This window comes from Gossypium hirsutum, chromosome D03, assembly GCF_007990345.1.
Source record: "Gossypium hirsutum isolate 1008001.06 chromosome D03, Gossypium_hirsutum_v2.1, whole genome shotgun sequence".
Classification (NCBI taxonomy): domain Eukaryota; kingdom Viridiplantae; phylum Streptophyta; class Magnoliopsida; order Malvales; family Malvaceae; genus Gossypium; species Gossypium hirsutum.
The window spans coordinates 21,597,417-21,605,528 of NC_053439.1; the positions used below are offsets into that span (position 1 = coordinate 21,597,417).

Here is an 8,112-nt window from a genome sequence, read left to right on the forward strand (position 1 = left end):
ATTCTATTGACCAATCATTGGCTGACGTGGTAAGATGGTGACACCAATGAGATTGGCACCACCCATGTTCACTGTTCATTTCAGGTCATGTACGTACTTTATTGAAAAAATGAATATTTTTGTAAAAAATGAAAAAATTTGGGTCATTTTGGTAAAAAATCCAAATGCACATATTATACACAAATTCAACTAAAATTCACTATGTCTACATATTTCAAAGGGTATACCAAGGCAAATTTCTAATTTACAAATACCCATAGCCTATAGGTATTTCAAATTCATAAATAAATTGGACCCCGATAAGTCAATGAATTTGGAAACAACAATGAAAGTGATATTTACATGTTTTTATTACACGATTTATACAAATTTGAAATCAAAACTCCTAAATTCAAGTTACCAAATGCAATCTAGCTGTTTTTCAAACTAAAATGTTACAACTAGGAAGTGCACGGTAGTAATAACTCCCAAACAGAAATCCAATAATATAGTAGAATATGAAATGAAAATCAAAACAAAACAAAAGAAAAGGTAGAACTTGAACAGAGTCCAGTGTTGAACACATGTTCAAGTCTACATACAGTAAACAATACAATAATATAGGACACAACGTACAGCTAACTAACCATATCATTTTAATTTTTTGCATCTCTTTAGGAGAACTCAATTATAAATAGTAGCAAAGCAAAGTTCTGAGTAGTGACATTAGAAATTATATTTCATTCTTTTTCAGGCAATGAGCAACACCACAATGAAAAATAAGGTTTGATAAAAATATTTAGAGCATATATTCCACATAATCAATCAAATAAAGGTCTCGAACACATTCATTTCTCTACAACGTAAAAAAAAAGGTCTGAATTTTAGAAATTTCTCGCTACTATTAAATACCTGGCTTGTGGCTTTATCAGATTAACAGTTTGGTACGCTCCGTTAGGTCAAAACCTTTCTCAAACATCTCCTCCAACCATCTCTGAGCTTCAGCTCTCCTACCCTTTCTGAGAAGACAATGTATTATGATGTCATACGTCCATCGATTTGGCTCATACCCTTTCTCGCATATCCAGTCATACAACTCAAAAGCAAGGTCCACTTTGCTTTCACTCAGTTTCCTCAATAGTGTATTGTATGTGTAGACGTCAACTGGAAAACATTTTGCAATTATTTCTTCCAAGCTCTTGATATCTTGGTTTGCTTCCATGCAACCAGAAAATATTCCAAGTAGTTGTCCAAGCAACGAAATATCTGATGTCTCATCTTGCCCTTCTCTAAATTGAACCCAAGCCTTATACAACTTTTTAGTCTTTAAGGAGTGTAACAGAAGTACATTACCAATAAAAGATGTAATATAGCCCCTAGTTTGCTCCAGCTCATTAACAAGACTTACAGCCAAACTGTAACTTTCCTTCCAGCAGAACAACTGTATAAGATGCTCATAGCATTCCATGCCCGGAAAAACATTATTATTCCTCATTTCTCTCATGAAATTCAAAGCGTAATCTACCTTGTCTGCTTTGCAAAGACCAACTACGATGGAACTATATAATTTTCTCCCAATTTGTCTTCTCTGGCGTACATCATTAAAGAAGTTTAAAGCATCAGAAATTCTATCATTCTTTAGGTAACTATGCAACATAAAGATGTCAGATCTTAAGGAAGGTTTAATCCCACTTCTTAGCATCATCTCAAACATTTCTCTTGCTAGTTCAGGCTTTTTGGCATGACCAGCTCCAGCAATGAAGAAGTTAAAGATATGAGAGCTTGGTTCAAAATGAGACAACTGCATCTCTAGCAATTTGAAAAACTGGTTTTCCAGGTTTTGCATATCGCACAGGCAACAGATAACATATCTAAACAATTTTCTGGTTGGTTTATGACCCTTCTCCTGCATTTCAAGTAGAAGTGCTGCAGCAATATCTCCCCTATTTGACTTGCAAAAACCATGAATCAAGTGAAAGTAAGTTTTACTTGACATGTCTTTATTTATTCTACTAATTTCACCGTGTAATAAATAGGCATCTTCAACCCTATTTGCTTTACACAAAGCTACAATAAATGAGTCACAGACATCATAGCAGGGCCTAAATTTCTGCTCTAGAGACGAAACTACCAGCTCCTTTATTCTGTCAAAATTTTCCTCTCTGCACAAAGCACCGGCAAGAATACTGAAGGTCTTTTTACTAGGGAAGTAACCTTCACGAACTGAATTTCTTAACACACAATAAGTGATACGGGGTTGCGCGCGGACCAAGATCGAGTTGCCAAGTCACGAGAAACTCCTACGAAAACCCTAAACAATTAGATCTGAAACGAAACAGAAAATTAAAAGATTAGATTTTTGAATTTTCAGATCTGAAATAAAATCCCCAAATCAGCAAAGAATCAAATTGAGAATAGAAATAAGTGTTAGGGTTCTTGAAACCCTCAAGGAGATTGTGATTCTGCCCAATTGAACACCAAGATAGTTTTCCCCAAATTTCGACAATCTAATTTCACCCAAAAAGAGTATGGAAAAACCCTAGAAATTGGGGATTTTTGGGCTGATTCCTTAAGATAGAAAAAGGCTGAAAACACAATAAGAACAGAAAATAGATTAGATAATGATTCAGCACAAGTAGAAATAAAGAAAGAATTGACAGTAAGAAATTAAAAGATAAGTCCTAAGAAGCCTTGAAATCTCGAAAGATCTCACAACTCCCTTCAAACGGCTCTAATCTCCCCTCCAAAGAATATCAATGGCAAGAAGAAGGTTGAAGATGGCTCCCACAATCACAAGATTGTTAAAACAACTTCTAAAGAAAACTCAAGAGAGAAATCTTGGAGAAAACTCAAAGAAAATTCTGCTCTCAACAAATCTGAAATTTTAATAATAATGATAAGTGTTTAACAAGGTGGACAGCCATGCCTTTAAATAGGCCTTATAACTAGTCCTAATCTAATTAGAAAACTAAAATAAAAAAAACTCTTAATTATTTTAATATGGAAATTCGGTCAAAGGTCATTTTATCTAGGACTCTTGGACTGAATATTGACATAAAAATTTAAACTAAGTAAATAAATAAATAAAAAATAAAAATAAAAATAAAACTTTACAACTTGGGCCACTTTGACAATTTGGCCTGATTTTCAACTAAGTATGGATGGATTTCTTGATTAGGCTGGGAATTTGCTTATTGGGCCTCGCCTTCAAGAATTTGGGCTTTTGTGACTCGTATCAATAAGCTTCATCAATAACTCCATTCCAACATAAGTTATTGATTAAATCACTATACGTCATTCTATTAACAGAGAGTCCAAACTCTGACCTGGAGTTATACAACTCAATGGCAACATCCACCATCCCAGCCTTGCAAAAGAAACACAAAACAGCATTCATGGTGACCTTATCAGGGGAAATTCCATCATTCTCCATTTCAATTAACAAATCAAAAACATCATTCAGCCGGTACTCTCTTAACAGTCTCAATACCAAAACATTGTACTGAAATAGGCGCGGAACATTCCTACTGAATAATTTCTTCCTATTGATAAAGTTCAAGTACCAGTTTAACTTCCCACGTTGCACAACATTCTGAAGCCAGATACCATAAGCTTGTTCCATAGGCACATTAAGCTCCGTAAACTCCTCCAACAAGGTGGCGGCATGTTGGAACCTGTTGCCCTTGCAAAGCGCACTCATAATAATACTCACGGCATGCCCACCAACTGGCTTCCTGCTTTCGGCCAAACCGCGCAAATAGGCCTCCGCCTCCTCCAACTTGTTCTGCTTGCACCAGCACTTGACCAGGATGCAGTGGGTGATGCCATTGTCAAAACCCCTCAATGAAATCTGCTTAGCTATCATGTCAACGGCGTCAAAGCAACTCTCGTCTACAAGAGCATTCAAAAGCACGTGGTAGGCAAAGGTATCCAAGTCAAGACCCTGGAATCGCATTCTAATTTCCCTGCAAGGGCATAACCCAAAACTAATGTGTCGTGGAATCTGACCCTGTAACTGCACCTATGCTTCATAAAATCCTGCAAGAACTCAAGCATCAAGGGCACTAGCTTCGCTTTCGAGAGAATCTTGAAGATGGCATGGAAGGTGGCTCGGGTGTGGTGGAATCCCGGCTGGCGGCCCGCCCAGTCGAAGAACTTGAGGCATGAGAGAACGTCTTTGGAGGAGGAGCGGCCGTAGGAGAGGACCTGGAGGACAAAGGTCTCGGAGAGATGAAGATTAAGGTGGGAGAGAGCAAGGTCAGCGGCATGCCTCGAAGATTCATCGTCCCGGGCGGCTTGGTCTTGGGAGCTTAGGATGCTGAAGATGCGGTCAAGAAGAGATGTGTTTGGGGCCTTGAACCAGTCTTTCAAAGAGGCCACCACGTCCTTGGCGCTTAGATTAAGGCGATGAGCTGACGGGGAATCGATGGCAGATGGTGAGATAAATAAACAAGAGTAGGAACATGAATTACCATTACGATTTTTCAACAGGAGAAATGGACTGGATTTGGCTACATGTTTAATTGAACTTAAAAGCTTGATCATATCTTTTTATTTTGCAGGGATTGGATTCGTCTCTTTCAAACTCACACCCCGACCCCAAACCTCCAACAGCTGCCAATGGCGTCAGTTCTGTTAAAACTTCAGTAAGAATAATTTACTACCGGATTCGGACTTTTGCTCTAGAGCCCGGAAACACACGTGAACGTCATAGGCCTTGCTTAGTAGTGGGCTTATACTTGGCACCTCAATTATATCAAATTTGTTCTTTTTAAAAACAAAATTCCATTTCTCAAAGATATGAAAGTTGTTGACACTTAAATCAAATACCAATGAATAGAAGGAATACTAAAACTGGAGCTAGCAGGATTATCTAATATACTCTTCTTAGAACTTCAAATTTATTGGTATTGCTTGAAGAAGCATCAAAATCTAAAATAGCAGAAAGATCTTAAGGAACAACATTCCAAATTGAACAATTTGCTTAAAATTAAGATTATCTATATACAAAGCTCGACGGATTTAAAGGAATGACAAATGCTGGAAAAAATATTTCAACAATAAGCAATCGTAAATCAATATGTCAAACTCATAAATGTATTTAGTAAGTAAAACCACGTGACCTCCATGCAAATCTTATTCAATTAAGACTTTATCAAAGTTCAAAGATTCCAAATATGATAAAGCTATTAACGTAGGAATATAATATATAATCCCATTTACAAAGCTGTCATTTTTGTTACAAATAGATGCTTGCATTACATTTTAACCAATCAACATTGGCTTTACCTAGTTCATATGTAATAATTCAATTTTCGTTGATGTCAAAAAGTTCGGTTTTAAGGTCGAATTACTTAAATTAAGTTAGTCAAAAATTTTAATAGAATGGTTACAAGTCGTATCCGGAATTAGAAATTAGAATTTCTAAGAGATTAATTAGATAAGTTGTTAAAATAAAGTACAAGACTAAATTACAAGGTGGCTAAATTAGAGAATATTAGATGGGAGATTAAACCAAAGACCTAAGTACTAATAAACCATCCTTAAATCAAGGTTAGTGGCTTGTGTTGATCGTTTCCATTCATGTCCATTAATCATTCTTTAACACAATAATAGCCATTAGATTAATAATATATATATATGAATGATAATGGGAGAGAGAAGGAAATATCATCGTTCAACTACATCATTTCTGAACCGTACAAAGAAAGAAATAAATGAAAATTCCTTTGGTTTACTTTCCATGGCCGTCTACTAATTATCAAGGCGAGAAGATTAATTCTTTATAATTTTGGTTAAATTCTCAACATATGATGGTGGATCTTTATGACTCAGTATAAATTGATAATTACTTAAGTTTATGTGATGAATACGGAATTTGAAAATTAGAATTATTAAGCAAATGTCTAGATAAATTAATAATTAGTATAAAAAGAGGGTTAAATTGCAAAGATGATAGAACTTGAAAAATTAGGTGTGTATTTTAACAAGTCCTTAACTGATATTAGTCCATTGTTAAAACATGGTTAGTGAATGCTTATGATCCCATCCATTCAATTCCATTAACTTTTCTTAAGATAATCTCAATCATTAGATAATTATTAATTAAGTTAATTTTTGCTATATTAAAAGAAGATTTCATGAAAGAAGAAAACCATCTTTATCATTTCTTTTACAATGAAAAGAAGTTCCATGCTCTCATCCCCTTGTGCCGTGAGCTCTCCATAGCAATTTAGTGTGAATGTCTTTGAATTTTTGGTAGAATATTAGCTTAAGTCAATAGTTAAGTAAGAGCCATTCAATATACATGAAATTATTAAAGTTTTTGCTTAATTCATATTGCTGGAAGCTTAGAAAACTAGGAGATAGAAAGCTTGAATTACGAATATAAATTTGTTTTTAAGCTTGATTCATAGAAGAAGCATGTTGGCAAGGTAGTGGGTTTAGTAGAGAATGAGGTTTTATTAAGGTTATTCAAGTAACCATTTATGAGTGTTTTGCATGCTTGAGAGAAGTGATACAACTTTGCGAAATTATATATGTTTTAAATAATTTGGGACTCTTAGATTATAGTTATAGGGTCAGATCTCGGTTTAGCCCAAAAAGCTTTCCAAGGATGAAATTATTTAAATTATAGAAATAAATTAGATGTAAGACGAATAAGTATGTGTCAAATGAGGCTCTGCTGAAATTTTTGGAATTCGATTATGCCTGAAAAATAAAATCGAAACAACCATAAAAATAAATGTAGTGGAAAATGAAAACATACAACGAATTGGATTCCACCAAGAATCAATTATAACGATTTTATTACGTCATCATACATGAAATAAAATAAAAGAATTTATACCTTGAAAAAGGTTCGTTGTCATGCTCGTTTAATTCTTTCTCCGTTTTCGTACAAAACCAAGCTTAGTTGTCGATCCAAGCCTCAATTGGTAATTCATTCTAGGTTTTAGAGTATCTTTATAAGATCGAGATCCACTCTTTCAATATAGTGCTACTTATCTAATCACGCGGATCCATATCCTTTTCGGTCTCAATCTTAACACCGAAAAGAAAATTAGAAGCAAAAATTTAAAGAATATTTTTTGTTCTGTTTTTGTTTTTGTTTGTCCATGAAAAAAAGAGACAAAAAAAATAGCAACTACTAGAGATTTGTGGCTAAGTTAGAATATACAAGCTAGGGTTTTAATTAATTTTTGATTAATTACACTTTAACCCTTAGACTTTGTTGAAATGTTCAATTTTGTCTTTACTCGTTTTAATTTTCAAATTGCATTATCGTGTGTGACCCATTATGCTTCCAATTATGTTGGCATCAAATATAATTTATTTCAATCAAGAAATAATTATATTGTTTATTATTAGCGAGATCTAGCAGCTCATTATGACCCCAAATTATTGAAAGAGTCAATGTATACTTTTGACAAACCCTTTCAGTTTTCAATATGCATGTGTAATTCGATCCTTCCATGATACATCTTGAATATGTTAAAAGTCATTGCATGGTGTCTACCTTTACTTATCCATGTTAGTCTTGCAACTCATTGTATTAACCCTGACTAATTGCCTTGACCAAGGACTTGCGGTTAATACGAGTCAACAACATATAGGTGTTGTATTTGGTGCCCTAAGTGTAGTATATTCGTCTATGTACACTTGTATTTTTAAAGCAAATTGGTTTAAAAAATATCCATAAATTACACTTATACCTTTCTATTTTGTTCTCAATGGTTTTTTCACACAAATCAAAATGAAAGCAGCTATTGGCTCACTAGTTATCTAATGTTTAACTAATACTAAGTAGTATTACGTGGTCGGATCATAATACAAAAAGACAACTTATATTAGTAGATGAACTAAACATGTCCTTTGTCAAGTCAAAAATGAGTAAACTAATTGAAAGACTAATATGTGAAGTCTAATTGGGGAGATGCTTTGTCTTGAGTAACGGAGCAAATGACTCCTAGAAGATAGAAACATATATGTGATTGATTGGACTGATAGTAAATCGGATAAGACTCAATTAGAATAGATCCAAAATCTGTTTATAGATTTATTCACTTATAACGTTCATAGTGTGACATACCTAAATCTTGAGTGGATGACGAACTATGTATGTGTGACTCG

At 34.4% G+C, this 8,112-nt stretch overlaps 1 pseudogene; it reads right to left on the reverse strand.

Moving 5' to 3' along the window:
* Positions 1-807: 807 nt before the first annotated feature.
* LOC107949857 (pentatricopeptide repeat-containing protein At1g71210, mitochondrial-like) lies at positions 808-4,575 on the reverse strand (annotated as a pseudogene).
* Between the last annotated feature and the right edge of the window lie 3,537 nt (positions 4,576-8,112).